General features: G+C 44.2%; 1 long non-coding RNA gene across 1 annotated transcript; it reads right to left on the bottom strand.

Moving 5' to 3' along the window:
* Positions 1-625: 625 nt before the first annotated feature.
* On the bottom strand, positions 626-7,870 carry LOC129165109 (uncharacterized). Its single transcript, XR_008564541.2, has 3 exons — positions 7,678-7,870; positions 4,426-4,518; positions 626-998 (listed from the first exon to the last, which is right to left on the bottom strand). It is a non-coding gene; the product is annotated as an uncharacterized lncRNA (long non-coding RNA).
* Positions 7,871-8,156: the final 286 nt, after the last annotated feature.

Raw genomic sequence — 8,156 nt, 5'->3', positions numbered from 1 at the left:
TTCCATGTTAAATCTTTAACTGTTGTACAAGCCTTCTGCCTCCTAAGTATCTAAGTACTGCAGGATGCATGTCGTCACGTTGGTTGGACCCATTTTAGTGCAAAGAACCATTTTTAACCAGTAAATGCATTTGGTGAACCCTTTTTTTAACATAAATAAGGGATTAAAAGACCACAAAGTAGGCAAATCAAACAAGCATAACAAAAACAAAATAAATAAATATATATTAAGAGATACAGTTACAAAAAAAGATGTCATGCATTTAAACTAGTAATTCTGCATTCCAGTTATACAATTTGTGAGAAAAGGTGTACGATGAAGCCCTGCATAAGTTTCCCTGAATTCAACTAAAACGATGTTGCAGAAGATATCGTTCTATGCTTTGAGTCATTGTGTATATCAAAACTCTACTGGTTTACAATTAAATTTCAAAATGGCTAAGAGTCAAAATGCTGAGAGCAGCAGGCCAATCGGAAGTCCTTAATAACGGGGTGTACAGGCAAAGCGGAGAAATTCATTGGGAATGGGATTTAGAAGGTCTGGTGCAGGGCCTCACAGAGCACTCGTTTGGATTGGACCTGGTTCCTGCAGTCAAAACTGAGGGTAAAATATAAACCATGTCAGAAGCTGTTCACACTTTATTTTCATATCAGAAAAGAACCAAAGTGCAAAATTCAAATTCAAGATTCAGCTGGGAGTGTGCACTTTATTCACGTGTTGAAGCAAAACGAAACTTGGTAGAAAGTTTACACAAAACTTAAGGTTCGACTCTCCAAGAGCCGAGCAAAATCAGCATCGCCTCTCTGTCGCTGCGCTCCGGCTGACTTACTGCTTGTCTCCACATTTGTCTCCATAAACATTTCACAGGAATGTTGGCTGAAGGAGCAGCTCCACATGCTGCTGCCTGTTGCTTCTGCTGGTAAACTGTGCTTCCACCACCGCACTATCTCGTGATGATGTCACTCAGCGCGATGTGAAGTCAGCTGTTGTTGGAAAGTCTGAGAGAACGAGAATAGTTTGTTATCCTTGGGGGGGGGGGGGGGGGGGGGGGGCACAAGAGCAACAGAGACACAGAAGGAAAGTTTCCTCTGCCAGGTGAGAAAGTTTTTAATAAGATGATGTTGATAAATATCCGATAAATAATCAGCTATTCCAACAGGAGCTTCACCATGACGAGGCCACAGATAGCTTAAGATTACCCTTCAAATATTAGCTATTCAGTTTGGCTTAGGCTTGCATTAGGCATTTCAATAGTTACACATCTAAAATATCAGTTATGGTTAATTAATCTAAACGACTTAAAGCTGCAATACCGAGCTTTCACCCTGTCAGGAATAATGTAGGTGATAGTCTTACCCTGGACTGTGATATAATGTAAACAACACATAAGCCTGCCTCCATCCTCTAGAGCCCCATCCAGTCATACTTCACCAATAGTGGTAGCCATCTGCTTACATAGAACCAGACATACCTGCATTGATGCAGAGTTGGAGACCTTTTAAATGAACAGGTAAATAAATTAATAAACAGCATTAGATGAGGATAATAATCTTTAAACGAGGGATTTCAGCTCTGTTGCCAGGCTAGAGGAGTGTGTCGACGAGAGTCGTTGCTTCCACCTGAGATCACGGAAGTCAGGAGAGGGGCTCTAGATGCTTTATTTCTGGGGTTTTGCATGAAAATATTTGTAGGTATAGGTTTCTATGAAAAATCTGGCTAGGTATTGGCAACAAAATGCATTAGTTGGAGGTCATAAATGTCAAAACCGTTTGGTCAAGTTTGTGCAGAACCTAGTGATGTTTAAACATCAAAACATTTTCAGTTAGTTTGAGCATCTGAATATCTGAGAGAAAGCTGCCATTTGTTTCCTAAAGCTGCCATTTGTTGTCTATGTGTTCACATCTGGTACCGCTCGGCCCGGCCTACACTTCATATTGTGACCATACCTAGGTGGCCTGGTGCTTTTGCCTCTCCTACCGGGTGGTTTTTCGTCCCTTATCCTCAAGCCCCCACAATGCGGGTGAAAAATTGAGGCCTACGCGGAAGTGACAAAAATTGCAGTTCCACCCTCATCCGCTGGGGGCTGGTGTCAGAAACGAGCAAATCCTCATTGACTCCCATGTTAAAAATACCAATTTCACAGCAGAAATAAACATGTTTACAGCCTGGTACCAAAGCATGTTTTTGGTTTAAATGATCTAGTTTACACTCATGACAACTCTGAGGGGGGTGCATTTTTTTCTCACTCTTCTGTTTAAGTGTATTAAAAGCCTAAAATTCTGTATAATTAATGAGCATCCGACCCACGTGACCACAGAGCTAGCTCCGGGGAAAGGCCTCAGTAGAGCCTCGGTCTGGCTTGGAAACTGTTCCGGGATTTTGAGTCTCTGTGTTTGTGTATTCTTTTTTGGATATTATTTGTGCAATTGTTGGACAAAATGACTTGCTGTGGCATTAATTGCACTAATTGAGCGTCCAAGGAGTCTCCACTTCATTTTTTTCGTTAAGTAAAATTACATTTATGTATTTTAGGTCACTGCCGAGCTTAGCTTATATTTTAACATGTACTGTTTAACCATGAAATTTAAATGTAGTAGGGTAAAACCCAGTGCATTTAACATAATGCTGCACTTTAGAAAATGGGTAGAAATACAACATGTTGGTGGAGCTGGGTTCCGACTATCGGCTTGTGGAGCTCTCAGGAGACCGATGTTTTCCACCTGGTTCTCCCCACAGCTCGGTGCATCTCTGTCTGATCGCAGCTTCTGTCTGCTGCACGGGCTGCCGGCTTGTGAAGCTCTGGATGGAAACCGATGTTTTCCACACGGTTCTCCCCAGTGGCAGCTCTGCGCATCTCAGATCGCAGCGGCGCTTGTCTTCTGTGCGGCTGCCGGCTTGTGGAGGTCTCGGAGACCTCTGTGTTCCACCCGGTTTTACCCAGCGGTCAGCCCGGCGTATTTCTGACTCAGAAGCTCTGGTGTTGTGCACAGTTAACTCCGGTTGTAGCTAGGTTGCTACCTCCGTTAGCTTAGCTACCACCTCCGCGTTAGCTTTGGGTTAGCTTTGGGTTAGCTTCAGGTTAGCTTGTAGCTAGTTCGACCGGGTGTCGTCAGTTGATCTCAGCCTCACAGCCCCACCCTCAGCTCCACCTCTCTTCCATTTTGTAGAATTGTCTGGGCTTGACGGAACCTGTGACACGGTCAAAATGGCGGTGGTGGCCACCTCCCATTTATCTTCAAAAATGTGTTATTGGAGTCTATGGAAACCAATTGTCCAATATTTATATGTCGATGCTTTTCCTCCAGTGGTCCACTCAGGGCTGGTCCGGGCCAAAACGCCCACTACAACTGATTGGCTGGCTCAAATACACACCTACCATTAGGGGGAGCCTCTGATTGGCAGACAGAATCAGCCAGCGGGGGCTTCCCACATGCGCGATTTATCATTCTGGATGCTGAGAAGTAAACGTTGCCGCTGACTGAAACTGCGGCAGGTCTCTGTACCGCCCACATGCTCGGAGGTTCCCCGTTCCTGAGGAGTGTGTGTTAACATACCCAGCCCGGTCTGCACTGGCCCAGATGGCAAACTGCTTATAGTCGGTCTACAAGCACGTACAATCACTGCCGCTGTGCTTTGGTGACAAAGTCATCCAGAATTAAACTTAAAGCCAGCGGACTCAAACCTTGGTCCTTGAGGGCCCCCACCATGGGTGATGTGTGGGTGTTTTCACACACTTGCTTTTCCTGCAGTTTAGCTCAGAAACCACTCTTCCATGGTCCCTCCATATTGACCCTTTGCACCGACGTCACCTAATCACGTGGGTCCAACATGGTGGACGGCAAAAGCATGTAAACAGTCAGCGACACGAGTACTAAACAAAGGGAAAAGTAGAGCCTGAAATTGTTTTTGTGATCAAAACAAAACTCCAGCATTCCTTCAACTAGTTCGTGCCCAGTTCAGTTAGCAGAAGAAGTAGCGCATCTAGCCAGGGCTTACCAACGTTAGCTTACGTTCTCTCTGCAGCTGTTCACCGATGTAAACATGTTGCTGACTTTGCCTGAATTCACCCCTCTGGATTTATAACTTTATGTTATAAACAGCGTTTCACTTTACACCAAAGCTGATTGTTAAAAAGTCCGGATCCCTTGTTGATGGTGGTGTTACCCGGATCAGCTGCTGCTCTCACACCGGAATGAGAAGATCTCTGAACGGTGACGCTCATATAAATAAATAACGTAATTTTAACACACGTATACATCAGAGCTTTAATATTGTTAATAATTATCTCGCTTTACACTACAGTGGACGGTGCACAGCCTCCGTGGTGAAATACCCATCCATCAATATAATCAATAACTTGTATAAACACATCACATTTATCCCTGTCCCTGTCTTCCTCGTGAAATAAATGAACGTTAATCTTACCCGGTAAAAACATGTTCGCTGCAAATCTGAGGGCTGCTAGTCCGCTTGATTGATCGCTGCAGTTCGTCTCCGTCCTCAGTCTCCATCAAAGTTCTTAAAAAAACAAAAAAAAAAAGAGTTGAGTTTACGCCCTTGTCTCTTAGTGCAGCCAACCACGCAGCAAGATAAAACCATTTTACTGTCAAATCAACTAAATAAAAGTGATAAAAGGCTACAAACTGGCTTGTTTTGACTAGCTTCACTGGAGTTTCAGTGGGTGTAAACGGTCTTTTTGCTGTCCATCATGGCGAAGGGGGAGTCACATGAGTGGCGTGACGTCACGTGAAAAGGGCCAATTGTGCTCTATGTGTCTCTCCTCCCCACCACTCCCTCTCTTGTAGCTCCTTGAAACCCGACACCAGCAGCTGATTGGGCTGTCTCATTGTGTTTGTGCTGAGGACACAACTGTGTGTGCAGAGGTGCACCTTCCTGGTACCAGTTACTCATGCATGACTAAAACAATGTGTATGTCCAAAAGTCTCTGCTGCTACTCTCACTTGCACACCGCGGTTGGTTTTCCCTTTGGGTTCGTGTGCACGATTTGGTGGACACAAAAACTGTTTTACTCGCTCACGGTGCAGAAATACCTTCTCATGGTGCATCGCTTCCTCTCGTATCACATTAGTGTGCATGCACAAAATACAAGTTTTAAAACTGACTGTGTTCCGAGTCGGCGAGCAACAGACATTCAGAAAAGAACTGAGGAAACTGCTGGATAGTGGTCCTTGAGGACTTTAGTTTTAATTGTTCCTTTTTGAAACGAACAACGTTAAAGGTGACAGGAGGGAGAAACCTGAGCGTAAGTTCCTTGAACCCTCGCTGCACTCTGAAAGACGAGGCCTTGATCGCGCTGCCATCCATGGTAGTTAGTTCACAGAAAATAACCACTGACACATAAAGTACAGGTAAACCAGGGCTCAAGCTGCTGGCTCTAAAACTCTTGTCCTCTGACACAGAAAACAGGTTGCATCAGCTCACCGGTGTCAGAGAAAGGATTTAGATTCTTGCCAGTTTAAATCATAGATGTCTCACAGAGGTGGACAGGACTCGCCGTGCTGCTTATCGGAAGTCTGTGCATGGATCAAATACCCCGGGCAGTGTTGACTGAGACAAACAGGAGCTGAACACGGTGTCTGAATGTCAAGTCAAGGCTGTCAGAGGGTCAGAGAAGTCAATGATTGAGATACCAGAGTCAATGAAGAAAGACGGGTTGGGCTAGGTGCAGGGGGAGAGAGCACACGATGGGTGTGGAAGAATGGGACAGGCGTGCAGCGTGCACGTTAACGGCGGACTGAAGGAATGAGCCGGATGGGGAGTGCAGGAGGAGGCAGATGGAGCTGGTTAAATCCTTGTCCTGAGCTTTGTACCAATCGTGGCAGAGAGGCAGAGACAATAGCTGAGCGGTCTCCTGTCGCCTCCATAAACAAGATAAATTGATGATACCCCCCGCCCACTAACATACACGGTTTGTTTTTATTGCCTTTCAAGAGGAGGGAATGGAAGCCTTGTGAAGGAAAACAAAAAGAAACCCTCAGCTAAAGATCTCCTTTTCCACTCTCAGAGGCGTTCTCCTCACATCTCGGATGAGTGGCGGTATTTGATGGTATTGTCCCGTGTGAGCGGTTTGTATCAGCAGAAGGTTTTTTTTATTTATTTAGGCTCCCGTTTCTGATGTAATTCAATCAGCCAGGCTTAAAAATCAATATGATCTGAATTTAAAACTTGGGATATTATGCCTTCTTTTGATTTTGACCATGTTTTCTCAAATTCGACAATCTCTTGAGATGTTTCTTGAACACTAGGATACACAGACGAGTTTTACAAAGAGGCTGAAATCTCTCAAGGACACAAAGCCTAATGTTCTGAATGGTGTTGTCAGTCAGAGCGATTACACAATCCCAGAGCCGCACAAAAGCGGCGCAGACAGAGTTAAAACACGCGGATGTGACTGAACCGCTCTCTGAAACACTGATTTCAAAATATATTCACTCAAATAAAAACGGGAAACAGTCAATGTTGTTTGTGCATTAGCTGACATTTAGAGACTGGCCTTTTTTTGCTGTGATAAATCAAAACAGAGAAACGTGTTTATTAAAAGAAAAGTCTCCTGTCTGCTGTGGTATTTACCCGGTGCTCGTCTACTTGTTGATGGGAGGTTGTTAGCGGTGATCTATGCTGCCTTCCGTGGACTCTGATTTACTGTGAGCTCTAAAGGCTGACACGGGCCAGAGAAGGGGGAGGAGAGGGGGGGCTGGTCACATTAAACGGCTGTCTGACCACCATCCATCTACCCCCCCAATCAATGGCGTCATTTGGGCCAATTTTATGCAATGAAAGTGGGCCTATGTGTCATGTTGGGATGAGGATGATAAATAATGGCTGGTTAGAATGGTGACAAATCTTAACCAGTCTACACAGGCATTGGAGGGACTTTTGAGGACCAGCTGGACGACTTGATCATTCTAATGTGTCTCCCATATCAGGAACAGAAGCTCAACCCGGTACTCAGATATTACACCGCAGCCAGCAACGGACGGACAGACTGTTGGGTGTTCTCAGGACTAAGCTAAATGCTTAACAGCATTCAAACAATGATGTCCAGTTGTTGAAAAATAATGGTGGCTAAAATCTGGCCCAAAGTACATATGGCACGGGTCATGTGTCCTTCTGGCCGGATCGGGGTGCCACACCTGTTGATGACTTCCAAATATTTTTACATGAATTTTGTCCTTGACTTCAGTCCTCACAAAATATAATAAAATATTTGTACGCAGCTTTAGTGATTTCCCCGGTAAACACAAAGAAAAAGCACAATCTAGTGGAAAATATAAAAAAGTCAAAATTGAGTCTGCAACTGCCCTGGGAACCCAGACAGTATAATAAAAATATTTATATGCTAATATTTAGGCTTATTAGAAAAAAATATTTGCATGCGAGTCAATGGCACAAAAAATGCACTTGGGGCAGCTACGCTACAAAATGATTTCAGTGTTAGTAAATAGAGTAGAGGATTTTTAAAATTATTTTTTATGTTTCCCCCAAAAATACACATTCTCCCCAAAAAATAGATAAATTACAGTAGCGTAGCCAAAGCTACTCATAAAAATACACCTGTCTGTGCAAAACATGCACTTGGGACATATAAGGGTTGAATCTTGCCCTGTCAACCAGGCCATGCTCTCTACATGCTATGTTCCTGAACAGGATACACACTTAAACATCACCGTTGCCTTGGAGTAACTTGAAGGTCCACTACAACATCCTGGGCTGTCGCCATCAACAGAATCACATCATCTGGAAAAAAAAAAAAATTTTAATAAAAAAATCAATAAATAAAGAAAATAGTTTCAAATTCCCGAATCTGCCCTGCGATGGACTGGCACTCCGTCCAGGGTGTACTGCCTGATTGCCCGTTGTCCGCTGGAGATAGGCACCAGCCCCCCCCCCCCCCCCCCCCCCCCCCCCTTGTCCCCTGCATGGACAAGCGGGTTCAGAAAATGGATGGATGGATGGAAATTCCCGAATCAGTCTTTGAACACCACCAACCAACAAAATACCTGACTGAGATAAGCATTTTCTAACAAAAAACTCCTACCAAACTAATTATTTTAAACTATGCAGTTATTATATTTAAGGCTGTTTTAGGCTTTTTAAAATAAGCACATTTAAAACTGACCAAGTCACACTCAGGG

Source organism: Nothobranchius furzeri, chromosome 2 (genome assembly GCF_043380555.1).
Source record: "Nothobranchius furzeri strain GRZ-AD chromosome 2, NfurGRZ-RIMD1, whole genome shotgun sequence".
Taxonomy (NCBI): Eukaryota; Metazoa; Chordata; class Actinopteri; order Cyprinodontiformes; family Nothobranchiidae; genus Nothobranchius; species Nothobranchius furzeri.
Note: the sequence above shows the minus strand (reverse complement) of the source record. Positions and strands in the feature narration are given on the sequence as shown.